General features: G+C 44.0%; 1 long non-coding RNA gene across 1 annotated transcript; it reads left to right on the top strand.

Annotated features, from left to right (window-relative positions):
• The first annotated feature begins 352 nt into the window (after positions 1 to 352).
• Positions 353 to 9,989, top strand: LOC134153981 (uncharacterized). The gene is made up of 3 exons (XR_009961288.1): positions 353 to 516; positions 714 to 906; positions 9,720 to 9,989. It is a non-coding gene; the product is annotated as an uncharacterized LOC134153981 (long non-coding RNA).
• Positions 9,990 to 10,398: the final 409 nt, after the last annotated feature.

Below are 10,398 nucleotides of genomic sequence, written 5' to 3'. Positions count from 1 at the left end.
TTTTGGAGGGGAGGGGAGCAGGGGGAAGCAGGGTATTTGCTGTGTCTGGAGGAACACAAACTGCTCTGAGGTTTCTATCTCCTTGCTCAAAGCTGGCCAAATCCCCCCAGAGGGTGGAAGGTTGCTGCGGGAGGGGGAATATTCACAGGCAGAAACAGCTGGATCCCCCTCAGGCTTCGTTGCCTCTGGATTGCAGGCTTAAAATATGCAATTTTCCACATCTGCACCATTTCTTTTCAGATTAAAGGCGTGACGGCAGAGACGGAGGCACGCCTGTGCCTTTTCCGCCCCCAGTGCCGTTCCGCAAACAATACGCATCATGGCGCACTGACAGGCTCGGGCGCTGCCATGCTTTTAGCAGTTTTTTGATGCAGGCTGCTTCCAGCTGCATGGTCAGATGGGAGAAATTTCCCTGTCCCCACGTGCGTCTGGTGAGGGGAGGTTTTGCATGGATGGCACACAGGACTTCTAGCACGCTGCGGTCAGGATCGCGCAGGCCAATTACCTGAAGAACGGGTAAAGACGTCTACATTTATTTAAGACTTAATTATGCTAACCCAGAAACAGGGATGGACCGTCACATGCATGCTGCTCTTGGGCTTGTTGTTCAGCTGTAGATGACCTCATTCAAAAAAATTCTCTGATGCCGGGATCCCCAGTGATCAGCTCCAGCTTTCTTTTTGACAATTCTTTTTTTTTTTTTTCCTTCATAGAGCGATCCCATCTCAGAGTTCGCGGGAGGCATGTAATTGCTTAGTGAGAGACAAGAAATTGTTTTACAAGAACAAATGCTGGTTGCCATGGTTTCCAAGAGGCAGAAACTCCAAGGTCATTCCCTGAAAATTCTTCACCATTGATGCCAGCAGCGAGGAGACTCCCCCACGGAGTTACCCTCCCTCGCCTCTGGTATGTACCTTCCCATTTGAGCCACAATAACACTGATAAGAGTATGATGTGAAAAGTCTGCAATGTGTCTGAAAACAAAGAAAGTCAAAAGCAGATTCGCAAGCCGGAGGCTGTTTTCCAGCTCTGCTGTAAGTCTGCTGGAAAACCCAATGCACCGGCTGTGTTTCGTGGCCATGCAGTTGTGGGTGCAAATGAGAAACTTCCACCTTGAGGCTGGAAGGTTTAACACAGAGCCTAACCAAAGGTCAAACAGAAAGTGAAATTGCAAGAGTAGCCTGGTTGGAGAAGGCTGACAAATGGACAAGCAAATGGAAAAGACTTGCTATTATGTTGGGGGGGAGGGGAGAGAGGAAGACAAAAGCAAGTGTTTCATAGGTTCCTCCTTCAGGTCTAGGGAAGAAGTAGAAGGAAAAAAAACATTTGTTTCCACAACCAAGCTGCACAACATTCTTACTGCTCCTATACACGTGGGTACTGACCTGTGCATTCGTGACGATAAAAAACAGTTCCGCATACACATGTTCTAAGTCAGTCCTTGTGCATTCCCTTCAGCATCCTGCTGCAACGCCAGCAGCTTTGCAGGGCTGGCGTACCAACCTCTCAGCATGGCACACTGGCTACCACCGCTGAGGAGGCACCCCTCACCCCAGAATCTTCCAGGGCAAATTAACTAACAGGTAACATTATGCAGATATTTCTTTAAAACAAGAGTTTTCATTCTGGCATGAAATTACAATGAAAGGCTTGTGATTCCACGGCCTTTTGTTTGCATTTGTACAAATGCCCAGACCTTTGTGCCTATTTATAAACTCCAGTTTACTAGACTAGCTTCAAGTGAAAAGAAAATGCATCCTTCTAAGATGCAGCCAAAGCCTTTTCAGTGCAGCAGGCCAACTTTTTGCATAAGGAGGTGTGCATGTTCACCAATGACATAAAAATCAGTGACTTTCCAGTCAATACAAAAAGGGAAAAGAACTATCAAAAATTAGAATTCATCTGGGAAATACCTACACTTAGGTGACAGAAATAACATTTTGCAGTGGGCCACTGTGCACAACCCTCAGCCTGCCAAACCACTGTCTCAGCAGCCGAACGTCTTGTGCAGCAGGTAAAAGATTAATTATTAGAGCACAGGAGAGTGTATAAGCTGCCTGCACTACGAACTCCTTTCTGATGAAAATCTTGGCACCAGATAGGCAAGAAGATTTTGAGACCTTCTGTTGTTAGTTTACCACTCAAATCAGTGCAGACTGAAGTGCAAGTTTATTACAGAAAAACAGAAACAGAGATGGAGATTCGAGGGCTAAATTTTATAAAGGATTTAAGGCCAGTATTCTGTTTCAGCCCAGCTTTCAGCTTCTAAATTCCCAACTACTTTTGCAAGACCTTTGCACAGATGCCGCCTGAGCTGGAAGGCTGTGAACTCCGTGGCACCCTGGTTTTGCCCTAAAACTGCCTAAATGCATGCAGCCATGCTTCTGTATACGCCTACTCTTGCCTAAGCACAAATTGCTCCGCAGCTCCCTTACGCTTAGCGCTGGTTGGGTATTGCTATGCCTGAGCCCAGCTCCACATCTCTGAAGTCCATTATCAGAAGTGCAAGTGGAAATTCCACAAGGAGTAAATAATGAGCAGTGCTCATCATCTGGCACTGGCAAGGGAGTCAGCACACCCAATAGCTGTGACCCTGGCCTGGAAATCTGAACAACAACACTCCATGTGGGGCCACCTCTGACTCACTATCTGTCCTTGGAGGAATCATGTTGACCTCTCTGTGGCCTGATTTTCCCAGCTTTGAAATAATAATGATATGTTCCCACACTGGAGCTATGTGGTTGGAAAGAGCTAACAATCATTTCTCAGTGACCCCCTTGTGAAAGCTGGAGGCAGCTTTGCTTTGGGAGTTCAGCTGCTGACCCCTCTTAATTTCCTCACAAGTGCTGCTTCTGGTCTGCCTTGTCTTCATTTCCAGGGACAGGCCAAATTTGCTGAGTAAGCTGCATACAGAAGTTTTACTCAGTGGTATCCCTGAAAACGATTTTTCACAGGGAAAATTACATTATATAAGTATACGTACTTCAAGTAAATATATGTGTTCATAGCATCCATACTGAAGATATTGAGAAATTTTTATTTTTAACTATCATACCTTTGTCTGTGGATGCCAAATACTTCAAAATCTGGCCCTTTGTCTAAAGAATAAGTAATTCCATACTGAAGACCAGTTTACATTGCTCAGCATTATCACGTACTCGCATTCATGTCCTTTACAAACCCTAAGAAACAAAGAAGAGCACAATCCTAGGCTATCCACTGTGCAACAGATTTTGTTGATCTAGGTACAAGGAAATGACTATTTTGGCAAAACTTTCCAAACTTTAAAATACTCAGGTTTGATTTCCTTGAAGAACCAGCAGAACTCTCATTTTCAAAGTCTTTTTTTTTTTTCCTTTTTTGTGCCATGTTCTTGTCCCCTGTTCCTTCTCTTTTCTTTTAAAATGTCATTCATTTCCTGATTAGTCTTTCCCTTTGGTTCAGCCCCTCTTCCCAGTGTACAGTGTCCATGCAATGCACCCCTCCCTGTCCCATTTTCTTCACTCCTTTTTTTCACCCGTTCTTCAGCCTTTGCTTTCCCTTGTCCTCAAGACCCCTTTGCTCTCCGCTGCCTATCGAGGCCCCCTTGGCCCCTCCACCAGCACTCAGGCGCTTATGGGGACAAGGGCTTGTCCCTCCACTAGGCAGGGCAGGAAGCAGCTCCAGTGGCCGGGCTGGCCTCGCCGCTAACACGCAGCGCGAGCTGAGCACCAACAGAGCTCGTGGCACATGCTACCAGGCACTGTCCGTGAGAGGGAGCGGGCTCCTTGCAGGGCAGCCCCTGGAAACCCACGAGGTGGCCTGACCCCGCAGGGGCTCCAAGAGGTTCTGGGCAAACCTATGTCCTCCCTCCTCTCTTCCTTGGGGAAAAAGACAAAAACATGGAGGAGGGAGAGAGATCACAATCACATTTTCAGGAAAGACACTGGAAATCCCCCTGCCCCTCCCCATAAAGCCCTCTTGATTTCTCTCCCTATGTTATTCCAGCTTTCTCCCACATTGCACCTGAGCTGTAGCAGAACAAGCTGTCAGACAGTTTCTTATTGCCAGTTACTTTTGGTCTAATTTTGACTTGATAAATGAAATGTTTTGGCTCACTTGAAATAAACTTTGTAGAGGATCAATGATGTAAGTAAGTGATGTGCTTTATGTAGCTTAAGTACCCAATGGTTCCCCCAGTCCAGTACTCAGCTGGGATCCAGTTTGTGTATGTAGCTGGCTTTTCTCTTGGGACACAGGGAAGAGGACAGTGATATAAAAAAGCAGCAATAAGAAAAAAATAACCCATAAAGCTTTCCAAACTAAAAATTAAATCCATTCCAGGTTTACATGGCTACATAATAAAAAATGTGCATTTATACATACAAATAGCTAAATTTTACATAGACATATATATGCACACATATTCGTCTAAAATTTTCCATCTTATGTCTGCCCAGTCTTCATTTACAAACCATCTATCTACAGCTAGTTTTATTTTATAGAATACAGCTGTTTGCTAAAATTTAACACTACTCTGTTATCCAGCAAACAACCATCAGCACAGTAATTATGAGATTAAAAAGAGGATGTCTCCCACAGTTCACATTAGAAGTAAGGAGGACAATTCACAGCACAGGCTACAGGCAGGAAACAAGAGTTTCTCTCCAGCCCCCACTTCATGTGGACTGCAGAGATAAATGCACTTTCTCTATGCTACTCGTTGTTGCTCTCTGTGTTAAAATAAACCAGAAATCCATAGATACAAGTATCTTCAGCTTATCTGCTGTGGGGTTTTATACTGCTGTTATATACTGTTTGGGATATGAGATTTAAATAGTGAAGCTGCTGATGAACTTCATACCCTCTCTGACTCCTGCTGCCCTCCGCAGCCAGGAGCTTAGCAGAGCACATGCGTGTGCATGTATGTGCACAGTACGTGTGTGGGGAGGGAAGGTGGTTTTGAGAAGTTATTGATGTTGCATCTGGGTGAGCAAGCAAAGGGCTCAAGACCCCAACCAGGCCTGCCATAGTATTGTGTGAAATGGTCACCTATCTTTGGGGGGAAGGCCAGCCAATACCATAAGACAGTCTTGTACTAATAAGTATCTTCCAAAGTAATAAATACAGAGGCATGTTTTCAGTTCCTGTTTCCTATGTCAGAAAGACACATAGTCTGCACCAAATCAAATTACACATTAAAACGAAAGAGGAAGAAAGTCTGTCTGCTTTATGTCATCCCAAACTCTGATCCCCCATTTCTGATCCATAAAAGGTAATTGAGATGCATGCATCATATTAATAAAATAATAAATCTACATAGTTATTAGCTGAATCTTTTAATCTTTGTTTCTCAGCTAAAGCTTTGTTCAACCAAATGTCAGCAGATTTTAGAGCCAAAAGACAAAGTTATTTTCTGGTTTGCACTGAAGTATTTTGGATGTACTGAAGGAAGTCAGTGGAGTTACCAAGATGCTGAGCAAGAGTGAGAGGAGAATCCATCTGTAACCACATCCTGTTGTGTCTCACATGAAGCTTAGTCCAGTAAAAGGGGCCATGACTGCAATTCAGCTCTTGAGCACTTCTTTAAAGGCCTGGAAACCTCTTCTCTTGATTTGAACCCATGACCTCCTGTCATACCTCATAAAACATACCCAGCCTTTTCATCCCAAATCATCAGATTTCTATGAAGTCATCAAGCTTGGCTCTTCCACTTGCATTTCAGCCACCTGCTGTCCTTCCTCTAGCAGCTGGGCTTTTAAAACTCACCCTTCCTGCCATGTTTGGTCATAAATAAGTGAGACTCAGGAGCCAGGATCTTAGGAAGAAACCAGTCACAAGGGGAAGGGAACCACCATATACATACATATATATATGCTTGCTGCCTGAGCATTTCCCAGGGGACATGCACCTGTGGAGATAAGTCTGCCCTCCTTCGAGATATGTGCGTTACACGGAGTGTGCAGGGAGCAACATCTAAGGATGGGCTGCCCTCTGGATGCCTCCTGCGAGTCCCACCCTCCACCGTTATGCTTTTCTGGCTGGTGGCCTATTGACTCCGAGGCACAAAGCAGAGCTTATGGCCCAGACAATCGCCTCATTTGTCTTGCCCTTCCCAGGCAGCTGCTCTTGTCCTGGCTTCCAGAGCACTTAGACTGTCATTTATGCTCCATAACAAAACAAGAAATGTGTCCACCTTGGCCCCTATCCAGCATTTTGTCCAGCAGCAGTGAAAGAAAGCATGGTACAGGGTACAGCTGGAGGTCAGGCAGTAACGATGGGCAGAAAGGCCATTTTTACCACACGAATTACACTCTACATGGCTCCCTCAGCGCCTCTGTGTTTCTGAAAGGCTGTAGCCATCTTATTGTTCCCAGCTCTATAGCAATGCCATTCTTTCTCATACTCTTTCTTTACCACTCAACTGATCTATAAGCTAGAAGCAATTTGTCCTTTAGTGCCCCCTTGGAAGCATTGCTTGGTGAATGCTTCGTTAGAGTCAGAAACACTGTGCTTGATTCTGTAAGATCTTTTGTTTTGGTTTGGTTTGTTTTTTTTCCATCTGCCCTGCTTTCTTCCAGAACAGAGCCTCAACCTGAAATTAGAATTGCAAGGACATGACAACCAGCTGCAAAAGGAGATAATACTGTGCTGGCAGGGAAAAAACTAAAACAAAACCAAATTCTGGTCATGGTTTTCCTTCCAAATAATATATTTTCTTCCTGTAACCTGTTCGCTTTTCTGACATTTTTAATCTCTTCAGCTCAAAAGACAACTGCTTGTCACTGGGAGAAACAATGTTTTTCAGACAGTGCTGGAGATGCACCATTTGCTGCAACTATATCAAACTTACTGTCTCAGCCAGAAATCCATATAGAGGTTGTATTTAAAGTCTCACATCTACCTTTTCGCTGTGTATACCTCATCAGCTTCCTGTCGGCAGCCATGGCTAGGCAGGCCTCTTCAGCAGCTTAACCTTGCAATCAAGGAGACTTCGAAATATGAGCATAGGTGTCTGCCATTTTCCACTAAATTGGGTTATGCTGAGCTGACTAAATGACTAGTCCATTATTTACTTCTCCTCAATCCACTGAAGCCTCAAAATGACAAGATATTTTTAAAGAAAGCTTAGGATTCCTCAAGGCTGCTCCAGTCTGGCTTGAAAATGAAAGCAAAAAGTGAACTGGATAACTAATGATGGCCTGTAGAGCCATGTGAGCCTAGAGAGACAGAGCTGAATATAGAAAATCATGTCATTCTGCATAAACATTAGCAGCTCTCTCACGTCTGCTGGCACAAGTTCACTGAGGTCATGAATTAACTCTAAATGTTTTCCCATTCCATAATGAATTTTTATTTAATGAGATGCACTATGTATGCGTGCTTATGTCCAGGACAAAAAAGGATGTGACTTTAAGTTTAAGACATTGGAAACTCAGGAAAGGAAAGCCTTTGTGCTTAGACCTTTCTCACACCATCAAACAGGTAGTTTTTTCTACTCTAACTTGCCAGAACCTCTTGTGCACGCTTGACTCATCTACAATGCAGCTATTTGTCTATAAATCTTTGTCTCATTGTTGTTTAGAAAATGAGCTCACTTTTCAGGAAAATGGTGTATAATATCATGAATGTCCTCAGACAAATGGTCCAGAAATAGAGACTTCCTGGCGTAGGCTTTGCTTTAAGACTAAGTGCAAATACCAAGCACTCCTGTGCATTCCTTATGGATTGTGTAAGCAAGGTTAGCACGTGCATCCAAATTGCCTTTTCAGGTCAGCCTTCAAGTAATATGGCTGTATTTTTATGCTGAAATCCTGAAGAAAACTTTTCGGGAAAGGGCCTGTTCCTATATTCAGGCTGCCTCCTAATTACTGTAATGACTCTAGATTAAGATATTGCAAATCCAAAATGTCAGCAAAATTGGCAGGCAGCCAATTTGGGATACACTAGTCAATTTGGGTATGAATAAAATTGTTTAACTTAAAATCCCATGTGCTGGAGCTGGAGCAAGCCTGCTGCCCAATAAGTCCCTTCCACTGTGTTATGCCACGGAGAGAGTTCAGTATGTTTGCCTCTGAGTACCGAGTCTATTTAACTTAATATTTTTCAATAGCGTACTCTTCCCCGGAAGCCAGTGCTTGGGTCTTCTTTATTACTACTCATGAAATATGAATGTTGTGAAAGTCTAGAACAAAGCATAAAGCTAGTAATATGCCTGGAGGGAGAGGACAGGGCTACCAGCAAGAAGTGTGAAAGACTGGTTCCCAGAGAAAATCTGCAAAAAGAAGCACTTTCTGTCAGCCCAGGGGAAAGCAAGGATAGGACAAGCTGCCTTGTAAGTAAAACTGCCACCTGTTCTGGCTCTTTCTTGCTCATATGGAGTATGATAATCCACACTGCCGTAACTGGGGACTGCTCTGAGCAAGGTGCCGCTGCAGCCAGGCAGAGGTACCAGCGCCCGTGCGGCAGCTGCTGCCTGCAAAGCGGGTTGGGAAGGGTGAGGTTCAGAAAGGCCCCTACCACAAGGCATCACCTAAATCGATGCTGGCGCTTATAAAGCATTTCAGCTGCCACTGCGACACTGCAATGAAGTGTGGTTAAAGGCTTCAGCGAACCAGAACACTGAGTAAGCACACAGACTCAAGCACAAAATTGGCTGAAATACGGCTCAGCTGCTTACTCAGAACCAGCTTCACTCCAGCACAGGGGTGAATTTGGCCCTGGGAACTGATGAGGGGTTTTGCTTGAGGAAACCCTCGCAGTGACTCTTTATGCTGAGCTTTTCAGATCAGTCTTAAAACTGGGATCTGTTCAGAAGGGATGTAACCTGAAAATGCAACTGCACTGTAATGAGCCCCATGTGCTGTTCCTGGGTCTTTTGTATTTTGGGGAAAGCAAGAGATTTTGGAATACATAAATCTACACTTAATCAGTATTTCATGCAAGTTCAGGTACATATTTTATGGCAAAGTATATGCTTTTCTAACACTTCTTTCCTCCTTTTAATAAAGACTAAGAGGGAAAATTCTGAATTATGCATCTGTAAATGTCCACTCAGACTTCAGCATCAAGTAACTTTATGGCAGAGGTACATCAGTCCGTATGTTTGAAGTGCTGCTAATTCGGTGTGCAAGTTTGGGACACACCCAGCTCTGGATAAGGAATCTCGAACCCTCAGCTGTTAGTGTAAATTGACTTGATACTATAGACTGTGGGCAGGTTTTTTTGTGAGTCTTCCTAGATCCATGTCTGAAAACAGTTTTATCTGCGTTATGAGTAGAGGAGGAGGGGAAAACACATCCTGCCAATTTGATGCAGCTGTGTTGTGTAGGAGTCTGATTTGCCTTTGTGCAGATGAATAAGACAGCCAAGGAGTTTCCAGCTCTTGGCACAGGCTGCTAAAGTACAGATAAACTTAGCATTTCTTTAACTCGCAACAAGGGCCAAGTAACAACTGTCCCATCTTCAGAAGATGGAAAAATATAACATAGACATGAGCCACAACCAACCTGTGAGGCTATCTCAAAGATCAAAACCAATACACACTGAGAAAGGAGGAAAACAATACCAAGCAATACCAAGCAGTTAGGTCTCCTCCAGAAGAGGTGCTTGTTGCAAAGCCAACCAGTCTTTGTGTCGTGTTGTGAAGTCCGTTTCAAGTGAGCTTTGAGTTCACTGCAGTGTAATTCAGACTAACACAAACCCTTCTAAGCTCGGGTTTTTTTTCTTCTTAATTATAGGAGGACAATGGCAGACTCAATGAAATAGCTTCATCAGAATCTACTGGGCAAAGCCCGTCTATTTCAGCTGAAATTAATCATTTCCCTGGGAATATATACTGGCCATGTCCCCAGCGTGTGCACAGCCTGCACTCCCAAGATATCAGGTGGCCAAATGAAGACACAGCTCAGCCTTGCTTGTTGGGATATGTTCTGCTTAGCCTGAACCATGCGCTGAACAGTAGGAAGAAATACTTCATCATTACCTAAAACCTAAAGAGCTGTGGAAGAGTGCCTTTGGACAAATCAAGAAAAATTCGGCCAGTCTTGGAATTTATCTTTAGCCTGAGCTGTTATATATGCTTCATAGGCTTGAGTGCTGTGGGTGAGGTTGAAGCATGTGGCACGTGCACTAATGTCTAGATTGCAAAGGAAAAATTAATTGCAGCACACTTGCAGAGAACAAAGCCTCTCTTGCTCACTGATGTCAGCAGCAACTCGAATGTTGTTTGTTCTGTCTGCAGTTTTTTTCTTCCTTTTCTCCTTTAGGGGGGGCCTCATGTTGAATAGTATCTCCTGCTGCTGATAAAGAAAAACATCTTGTATTTTAACAAAGATTCTGAATTCCCAAGAAGCTATTTAGATCTTGGATGACTAGGATGTTTTGTTGAAAATGTCACACTAACGCACTAATGCACAC

Source organism: Rhea pennata, chromosome Z (genome assembly GCF_028389875.1).
Source record: "Rhea pennata isolate bPtePen1 chromosome Z, bPtePen1.pri, whole genome shotgun sequence".
Lineage (NCBI taxonomy): Eukaryota > Metazoa > Chordata > Aves > Rheiformes > Rheidae > Rhea > Rhea pennata.
Note: the sequence above shows the minus strand (reverse complement) of the source record. Positions and strands in the feature narration are given on the sequence as shown.